A 9,462-nucleotide genomic window follows, 5' to 3' on the forward strand; every position below is an offset into this window, starting at 1 on the left:
CTTCCTACGTCTAGACAAGTATCCACTCAGTCCAGGGGACTCACCGCTGGTTGGTGAGAGGGAGATGGGCATGGGGCGAGAGTAGTGTGGGAATACAGAATTCTCCCAAGTGTTCTCTAACAGTTGAAAGAAGACATAAATAAGAAAGAGAGACAAGGAACGGAGAGATGGAGAGCAGAGCCGTGTAATGTGTTCATCATGAGGGGACATTTGCAGTTCCCAGTGATGGTCTACAGCATTCCTTTAGGAATTGGCCACAAGGAAACCCACAGAGTCTGTCCACAGACTGAGCCACAGGTGACACTGTTATCATTCATGATTCTCCTTCATACACCTTCTGGCCATTGTGGTCTGCTTTCTCTAGTTGTCAGCTGATGTCACCCTTTACGTTAGGGCTCCCATTCTGCCTTTGGCAGTTGACTGTTCCTGAGGCGGGCATGGCAGAAACTCCCACAGACTGCTCCTTTGAGAATGTAGTCACGTTAGTAGTGAAGGGGATGACATCTTTGCTTGAGCAACCATGTCTTTGTGTGCATATATGTATTAACATTCTCAGAACTGCGTTTCTTGTCAATCACAAACATCCAAATGTCTTAAGTGCTGGTGAGGGATGGACAGCTTATGGGTCTACCTGAGAGTCTAGTGGGAGAGTCTTGGTTTTTCTCCATGACTTTCTCATGTGACTTCACAGCTCAGCAACTTACCTTCTTGGACTCATGGTTGGAGGTGAGAATGAAGTGTCTCTTAGCTGTACTTTTAAGTCCAAATGTTCCAGTTTTAATTACTGTTCCACACTATACATTTGACTGTATGTATGGATAAATGGATAAACAGATACAATGTCATTGTCTTTTAATTTTTACTTCTTGATGTGTTGAGAATTGAAGATGTAAGTTCTTCCAAGCATGGCTGTTGTGTTGGGGACCCCCAATAATGCGACAAGTGAGCTATAAAGTCTGTGTTCATTGTAGAAATGCATAAGCTCAGGCCATCCTGACATACAGACCCTCAGCTGAGCTTGGTCCTTGTGCCTGAACACGAGGCTGACAGAGTCCAGCCCCTTCCCTTGTCCATGTATACCGCTGCTGTATACATGGCTCCCCAAAGCTCCACATCTGGTTCCATGGCAAGGTTTGGATGGTGCGCCCGTGGGGTGGGGTTGTTTGCTCTGTCATATGACCCAGTCAACACGGGAGGGAGAGAACCACTCCTCTCGCTGGGAAAACATTGGAAGTGGATTTCTTGGCAGTCTGATTTAGTCCTTGGAATGAGTTCTCCTATGAGACAGTGTTTTGCACAGTGCAGGGAACCATAGAGTTGACCTGGCCTAGCCGCCTTGGGAGGCATGTGTCATAGGTTGTTCAGGCTGTGGCTCCTGGGGTAGTGTGTGCCTTCCAGTTCCTGGGAGACTTATGTACTCTCTTGGACAGGGAAGCATTCAGACTTTGTGGTTCTCTGTATGTTCTCTTAGAAGTCAAGGGAGCATGGGAGTTTGTCTACCCTGGATAGCTTGCAAATGTCATTGTGCCCTGGCAACTATGTATTGATCCTGGCAATTGCCGTTATATTCTGTTTCTGATAAGGGTATACAATGTCTGGTTACTCTCAATAAAATGGCCACAGGTTAAGTTTTGCTGCAAACCCTCCAACTGGTCTTCTTTCATTCCTCATGGCCAGATCAGGTGACCTTGGACTGACAGGTCAGTAATCTACTCCAAAGTCTTACATAAGTCAGGAGGGAAACACATGGTACTGTGGATTGGGTAATTTCCGAGTCTTGTGGAAGAGCTCTGTGTTTACAGAGATGTGGGCAGGGTAGTGAGCAGTCACAAGGCCAATACCCTGGAGAATGGCCATGGCAGGAATAGTTATCAAAATATGGGAAAGCTTTATGGGAAGGTCACCTTCAGTCAATCAACAAACACATCTGGACAGCCTCCATCAGAATGGCCTGTGGGCACATCTGTTAGTATTCTCTTGATGGATGATTGGTGTGAGAGGGCCCCACCCACTGTGATGATTGATATGAGAGGGCCCCACTCACTTTGGGTAGTAACAACTCTGGGCAGTTGGTTTAACCTGTGTGAGAAAGCAGGCTGATGGGGAGCAAGTCAGTGAGCAGTACTTCACCAGGCCTCTCTGTCCTAGTGTCAGCCTCCAGGTTCTTGTTTTGCCTTCCTGCTCTGGCTTGCCTCAGGGATGAACCATGCCGTGAAACAATTGGGCAAATGACTCTTTTTTTTTTTCCCCAAAATGTTTATCACAGCCTTAGGGACCCAAGACAATCTTGGAACACATCTTTGTTTAGTCTCATGTCGACTAACACCTTTCTTGTTCTACCCGGTTTGAGTATTTTCTTTCTGGCTTTACCACCTGCTATGGAGACCTTCCATGGTGGTTGACCCTACCACTATTATTTGTTCACTATAAATATGCCCCATAACACAATCAAATGTTCTGTCCATCACATCTGAGCACTGTAGCTGAGCGTGGTGGCACACGCCTTTAATCCCAGCACTTGGGAGGCAGACGCAGGTGGATTTCTGAGTTCGAGGCCAGCCTGGTCTACAGAGTGAGTTCCAGGATAGCCAGGGCTACACAGAGAAACTCAGTCTCGAAAAAACTAAAAACAAAAACAAACACAAAAACAAAACCAAAAACAACCACATCTGGGCACTGTTATCTTGGTGCTTTTATTTAACAACTTCCACTTCTGAACAGGACCTTTGGAGTCCCATCCATTCTGACAGGCAAACCGTATCATATCAGCAGAACTCCCCCCTCCCCCCATACTGAATCTAAGTCTCCAAACTCATCTCTCATTTCACAATTCAATGGGGAATGGATGGCAGAAGAGTAGTGCAGCCCTCTGACTCTCTGTTTTCCCATTAAATGTATTACTCATGCTGCCTGACACCCACCACGTTCCACAGCTTCTACAGAGAGTTGAAGGCATCACTGTTTATGTGCATTTTCTATCTGGATTGTAAGAACCATTAGGGACCTGTGCAAGTATGTTCTGATAACTTGAGACATTGCAAGTCCTGGAGTACACACATGACTCTCTGGGTAAGCAGATTTGCATAGCTTGCTATAGTCTCTCTGGCCTCCGTTGAAGCAGTGCTTAGAACAGTCTGTACTCGGTGGTTTGATTCAGCACTGTACCAGAGGCATAGACTTGTGTTCCATTTCTTTCAATCGTAGGCTCACTAGGTGAAGAATGATAAACTTCCTACGTGAATTAGACTCTGAGAACTCTCCCAGTGGAAATGCCATCCGGTTTTGATGCCTCCCAGGCAGTTGACCTAGTTTCTTTCATGGTATGGTTTAAAAAATGACCCCTGCATCTTTCCTTCCATCTCTCTTGCCTGTAATTATTGCTTTCTTCCTTCTGGACTCTTAATCTTCCATGATGGTTCTAGTGACCTATATGGCACCTTCTGTGTCAGTAGTGCAGTGGAATCATGGCTGTGATTCAGCTCTTACCTCTTTCTTACTCACACACATGAGCTGCAAGAGATCCTGGACTGTGTGTGCCACAGCTCAGAGCTGGAACAGGCTTTGATCTTCCACCACCACCACCTTCGCCATCAGCCTTGACTCTTTGTTGTTGTTGTTTAAAGATTTATTTAGTCTTTGTATATGAGTATACTGTAGTAACTGTCTTCAGACACACCAGAAGATGGTATCAGATCCCATTTTAGATGGTTGTGAACCACCATGTGGTTGCTGGGAATTAGACCCAGGACCTCTGGAAGAGTAGCCATCTGTCCAGCCCCTTGAGTCTTGATTTTAGTGGGGGAAGAAACAGAAACTTTGGATGCTCTTATCAAACAATGGCCTGAGTGTCTTACTGTACTTACCGACTTTCCTCCCTGGCTCTTGGGGCCATCTCATCTTGAAGTGACTAGAGATAGGCCTAACAGGGAAGATCTGTGGCTTGCTTGTGGCTGGGTTGCCTGGGGAGGTGGGGGTGGGGGTAGGGGTAGACAGAAATATGAGTCTTCCATCCTGGGCTCACCTGCCACCATGGTCCTAGCTTTTGCTGGACTTACATCTCACCACACCAGGACTTACTTCTTCCAAGTCTCTCCTTGGTATTAAGTCACAGCTAGACTTTCTACCCTGGAGGTTTCTCCACTGAAGGTGTCTGGTTTCAAAATCTGGGCTGTGTTTTCAAATAACATTTCAGCACCTCAGGTAATGACATCATGGCAAAAGTGACAGCGTTAGCTCAAGTGTTGGTACAGCAGGCAATGGCAAGAAATCACCCGCCCAGTGAGTGGGCTGCTTAGAGAAGGGCAGCAGAGAGAGAATGTCACCTCTAAGTGGTATTTTTCCACAAAAATTTAATTAAAAACCATGGCTGTGTCAGTATTTATAGCATGCTGCCAGCCTCTTCCTTTGGATGGAACATTGCTGAGTGTCAGTCAGGATCCAGGGGTGGTTGGAGCTCCCAGGAGGGAAAACAGCTTTGAGAGGTGCTGTGGAATTCCTCCACAAGAAGGGCGTTCAGTGCTGAGTGTCCATGTGGTGGAGGGTGTCCCACTTGTGAACACTGGCTTTTCAAACATAGATGGCTTCAGAGAGCCCCTTCAACATTCATTTCCTTTTCTATCAGCTTCTTCCTTCCTCTCAAGAAAGAAATGCCAGTGTGGACAGTGGTTTGCTACCATTACTCAAATATACAATGTTGCTACCATTATTCAAATATACAATGGGTTTGAGTTATAACTCTTTTATTGAGGCAACTATTAATAACATTGCCGGCTTTGTTTTTATTTACTGAGTACCCATCTTAAAAATGAGTCTTAGCCGGGCGTGGTGGCGCACGCCTTTGATCCCAGCACTCGGGAGGCAGAGGCAGGCGGATTTCTGAGTTCGAGGCCAGCCTGGTCTACAAAGTGAGTTCCAGGACAGCCAGGGCTATACAGANAGCCTGGTCTACAAAGTGAGTTCCAGGACAGCCAGGGCTATACAGAGAAACCCTGTCTCGAAAAACCAAAAAAAAAAAAAAAAAAAAAAAAATGAGTCTTTAAGCCTCATCTCTCACCTCTACGAAGCTCCCAAGGAGGTGATGCTCTTACTTAGATTTTAAGTGGTTGAGCAGACAGAGTAACTTGCTCTTGGCCATTCAGTCCCACACATGAATTTGACTTGGTTGTGTCACTTTCCAAAATAACAGCAATAACAATAAAAAATAATCATGGCGATATATAGTAAGTACCCAATAAAAAGGAGCCATTATTCAGATATTAGATAAATGTACATGGGCATGTGGGTACCTCTCTCTTCCTGATCTGGGGCCAGGAGACCTATCATTACAAGGCTGGCTTTGCATTTTTAATTGGATAAAAAACAGCTTCCCAAGGAAGCTGTGTTTCTTTGGGTGCTGTTAATTCTTAATTCTTGGTGCTGGAGAGCCGTGTCCTGAGGGGATGACAGGGTTAGAGCATGAATTCACAGAGACCATTTGAATAAGAAAGAATGCCAGAGTTCCAGGTAGGAAAGAGTGCAAGGTCTCATGCTTCTCCTTGTTTTGAGAAGATGCACATGCCCTGTGCCTAGGTACTTGCTTCTCACTGAACTTTGTAAATGCCCACCATATTTTCTGGCCACCCTTTCAATTAGATGGAGTTGTATGACTTGTTCCAGCCAATGGAAATGGGAATACAGAATCTTTCTTCCTGTACAAGAAGAGGTTTGTTTTCTCTGTTCTCTTCTGTCCCCTATGATCCTGAGAGCTTAGAAGGCTGAACTGGAGGATGCTTGCCCAAATCCCCTCACACATTATTTTATTATCCTTCTGAGGGTCTGGGCTTATTTATTATTGCAGCAGAACCTGACTGATTCTGACTTCTATACATGTGTACTGATTTTCAGGCCTCTTCACAGTCAGCATCTTTAAAGGTCTGTCTGGATCTTGCACAAGTTGTGTGATTACTGTCATAACCATTGTGACTGCATATGTGCAATTTCCATTCTGTATCCAGAAAACAGTCTTGATGTAGCCATTCACTGACCCTGGTTCTTAAGTCTTTTTGCCCCCTCTTCTGTGATGATCCTTCAGCCTTGGGAGAAGGGAGTATGATGTAGACATCTCATGTAGGGCTGAGCAATGTCTTCCCCTTTAGGATGAGCAATGCCTTGTCCTGTGGGGTGAGCAATGCCTTGTCCTCTGCACACGAACCAGTTGTGGCTCATTGTGTTAATCACCATCTGCTGCAAAAGGAAGACTCAGTTTCACATTGACGTCTCCTTCTTTGAATCTCAAATTTAAGGTACTCCCAGAGTATATACTGTGACCCGCCATTTCTGGGGCCTTAAGAGCTCACCTTGGCCCATGGCTTTAGATGCTAGCCATTTGTCTAGGCCATTCTAATAAACATGGAGAAATTAGTATGTGTTGGGGGAGAGAGACAGCTCAGCAGATCAGAGCACCGACTGCTTTTCTAGAGGATCTGGGTTCTATTCCCAGCATCCACATGGAGGCTCTCAATCATCTGTAACTCCAGTTACATGAGATCTGATGCCCTCTTCTGGCCTCCATAGGCACCAGACGGTCATATGGTATACAGACATACAGTCAGGCAGAATACTCATACACACTTAGAAACTAATTTATTAAAAATAACAGTGTACCCATCATGAGCCATTGGCTATCCCACCCCTCCTCAGATTCCTGTCTTGTCAGTGGCTCCGCTCTCTCTCCAGTTGAGCAGACTCTGAGATTCATCTGTGAATCTTTACGTTTGGCACAACCTATCATCGAGCTCTATCTAGTCTCATGCCCAAACACCCCATGTTTCATATGTCATCCCAGTTCACAGCTGCTAAACTAATTCCAGACATTTCCATCACTCACATGTGTTAAGCCTCTTGTCTTTGGTTCTGTCTACTGTTCCCTTACATCACAGTACAGGGCATCAGTTACAAACAGAAATGAGGTTGTCCCGTACCTAGTGTCCTGTGGTGGTTTGAATATGCTTGGCCTAGGGAATGGTACTATTAGGAGGTGTGGCCTTGTTGGAGTAGGTGTGGCCTCATTGAAGGAGGTGTGTCACTGTAGGCATGGGCTTAAGGACCCTCATCCTAGCTTCCTGGAAGTCAGTCTTCTCCTGTTTGCCTTCAGAACAAGATGAAGAACTCTCAGTTTCTCCAGCCCCATGTCTGCTTGCCTGGACACTGCTATCCTTCCTGCTATCATGGCAACAGTCTGAATCTCTGAACCTGTAAGCCAGCCCCAATTACATGCTGTCTTTTATATGAGTCGCCTTGGTCATGGTGTCTGTTCATAGCAATGAAAACCCTAACGAAGACATATCCTTTTGTGTTACTTCCAATAATAATTCAAATACCATGAAATAACATTATCTGGGTAAGACCCCAGATCTGCTGCTGGTTATACCTCTGCTGCCCCGCCTCTATTGACCCCATCTGTGCTGTTCACTAGCTTCAAGTCCACCAGCTTCATTTTCTCCCTAGTTTAGGGTCTTTGTATCTGCTGTTTCTCATGTCCTGGGTTTTCATGAGGCTTTGCCCTTTTTGATGCTTATGCCTCACCCCAGATTTTGCCTTCTCAGGTCTCATGGTGTTTCTAGGTTGAGGAGACTTAAGTTCCTACTGCCTTTTCCTGCTTGCCTTATTTCACAGTCCTATCATCTTCCAAAGCGATAACATGTATGGTTATCACTACACGGAGCAAGGACATGGGTGTAATGAATGCAGGGAATTTATCTTTTCACTCTTGTCTCATCACACACAAAAGCACTCTTGAGGTATCAATAAACCACTCACCAATAAATGAGCGAATCTGTAAGTTACTTTGTTAAAGCATGTGGCTTATCTTTTATCACCGCAACAGAGCACCTGACATACATGATCTACAAGAAGGGAAGGCTTTTTTGGCTCACAGTTTCCGACATTTTAGCTCATGGTCATGCCACCCTGTCTCTAAACATGTGGGAAGACAGAATGTCACAGCATGAAGTGTATGATGGAGTTGTTGGCCATCTCCTAATAGACACAACGCAGAGGGCAGGGAGCAGGACCTAGACAACCTGAAAGCTGTCATCCCCAGTGCCCCCATGTCCCAGTAGCACCATCAGAAGAGGACCAACTCTTTAGTGTATGTCTTTTGGAGGACATACACCATGGGAAGTCCAGTTCTCAGAAATAATCTGTAAGGTTAGCCTGACATGATGTTGCCAGGAATGTGGTTTGAGTAAGAATGGCCTCCATAGGCTCATAAAGCTGTGGTCTTGGAGTAGGTGTGGCCTTGGAGTGGGTATAATCTTGGAGTGGGTGTGGCTTTGGAGTAAGTGTGACCTTGGAGTGGGTGTGGTCTTGGAGTAAGTGTTGCCCTTGCTGGAGGAAGTGTGTCACTGGGGTGGGCTTGGAAGTTTCAAAAGCTCACACCCAGCCCGATGTTTTTCTCCCTCTGTTTGAGTTTGGATCACAAGGTAAAGCTCTCAGTTACGTCTCCAGCACCATCTGTGCCATCATTCTCTCTGTCCTGATGACAAAGCCTCTAAAGCTCTAAGCCAGCCCCAGTTAAATGCTTTCTTTTATTAGAGTTGCCTTGGTCATGGTGTCTCTTCATAGCAATAGAACCTGGAATTCTCTACTATTCCTGGGTCCCTTCCTGGATATGGCCATGTTCTCACCTCATTGTAGTTTTTCCTTCTCACCAAAAGATGAGGTCAAGAAATGAGGAACTTCTGGAAGGATGGCTCAGTGGGCAAAAGACTTGCTGTGTAAGCACAGGTTTCTCAACGCTCACATAAAAGTCAGCAGTGGTGGAGACAAGCTCTCTGGAGCTTGCTGGCCAGTTTGGCCAGCCAAAATATAGAGCTTCAGATTCAAGGAGAGGCTCTATCTCAAGAAAATAGGGTGAGGAGTGATACAGGAGATCATCTGCCATTGATTCCTGGTCTCCATGTGTGAATTCTTATGTACATGGGCACACACACATGTATGCACACACATAGATAGACAGATGATAGATAGATAGATAGATAGATAGATAGAAAGATAGAAAGTAAGAAGATAGACAGACAGATAGATAGATAGATAGAATATGCTTTCCTACAGTGCATTCCAGTCCAGAAGGGTGTATGTTTAACCCTCTCAGCACACCCTTTTAGAATGTCCTCTTGGGACTTCAGAATCCATATCCAGGGCCTTGTGGAACTCATTCACTCCTTTCAATGGCAGAACAGCATGTAAATCTCTAGGTCTGGGGGTGGCCAGGGTCAGCTGCAGAGAGTTGGGTACAGGTGGGTTACAGATGTGTATGTTGGCTCCACTAATTTGCATCCAAGGCTTCTTGCATTGCAAAGTAGAACCTGGAGTGGCAAGAAAAGAGGATAGGCGACCATGGAGGGCAGGTGACCACTGTGAAGGGCAGGTGACCACCATGGAGGGCTGCCTTCTCTTGTGCCAGCTGCAGCACGAACTTCA

This window comes from Mus caroli, chromosome 13 (genome assembly GCF_900094665.2).
Source record: "Mus caroli chromosome 13, CAROLI_EIJ_v1.1, whole genome shotgun sequence".
In the NCBI taxonomy this organism is placed as follows: domain Eukaryota; kingdom Metazoa; phylum Chordata; class Mammalia; order Rodentia; family Muridae; genus Mus; species Mus caroli.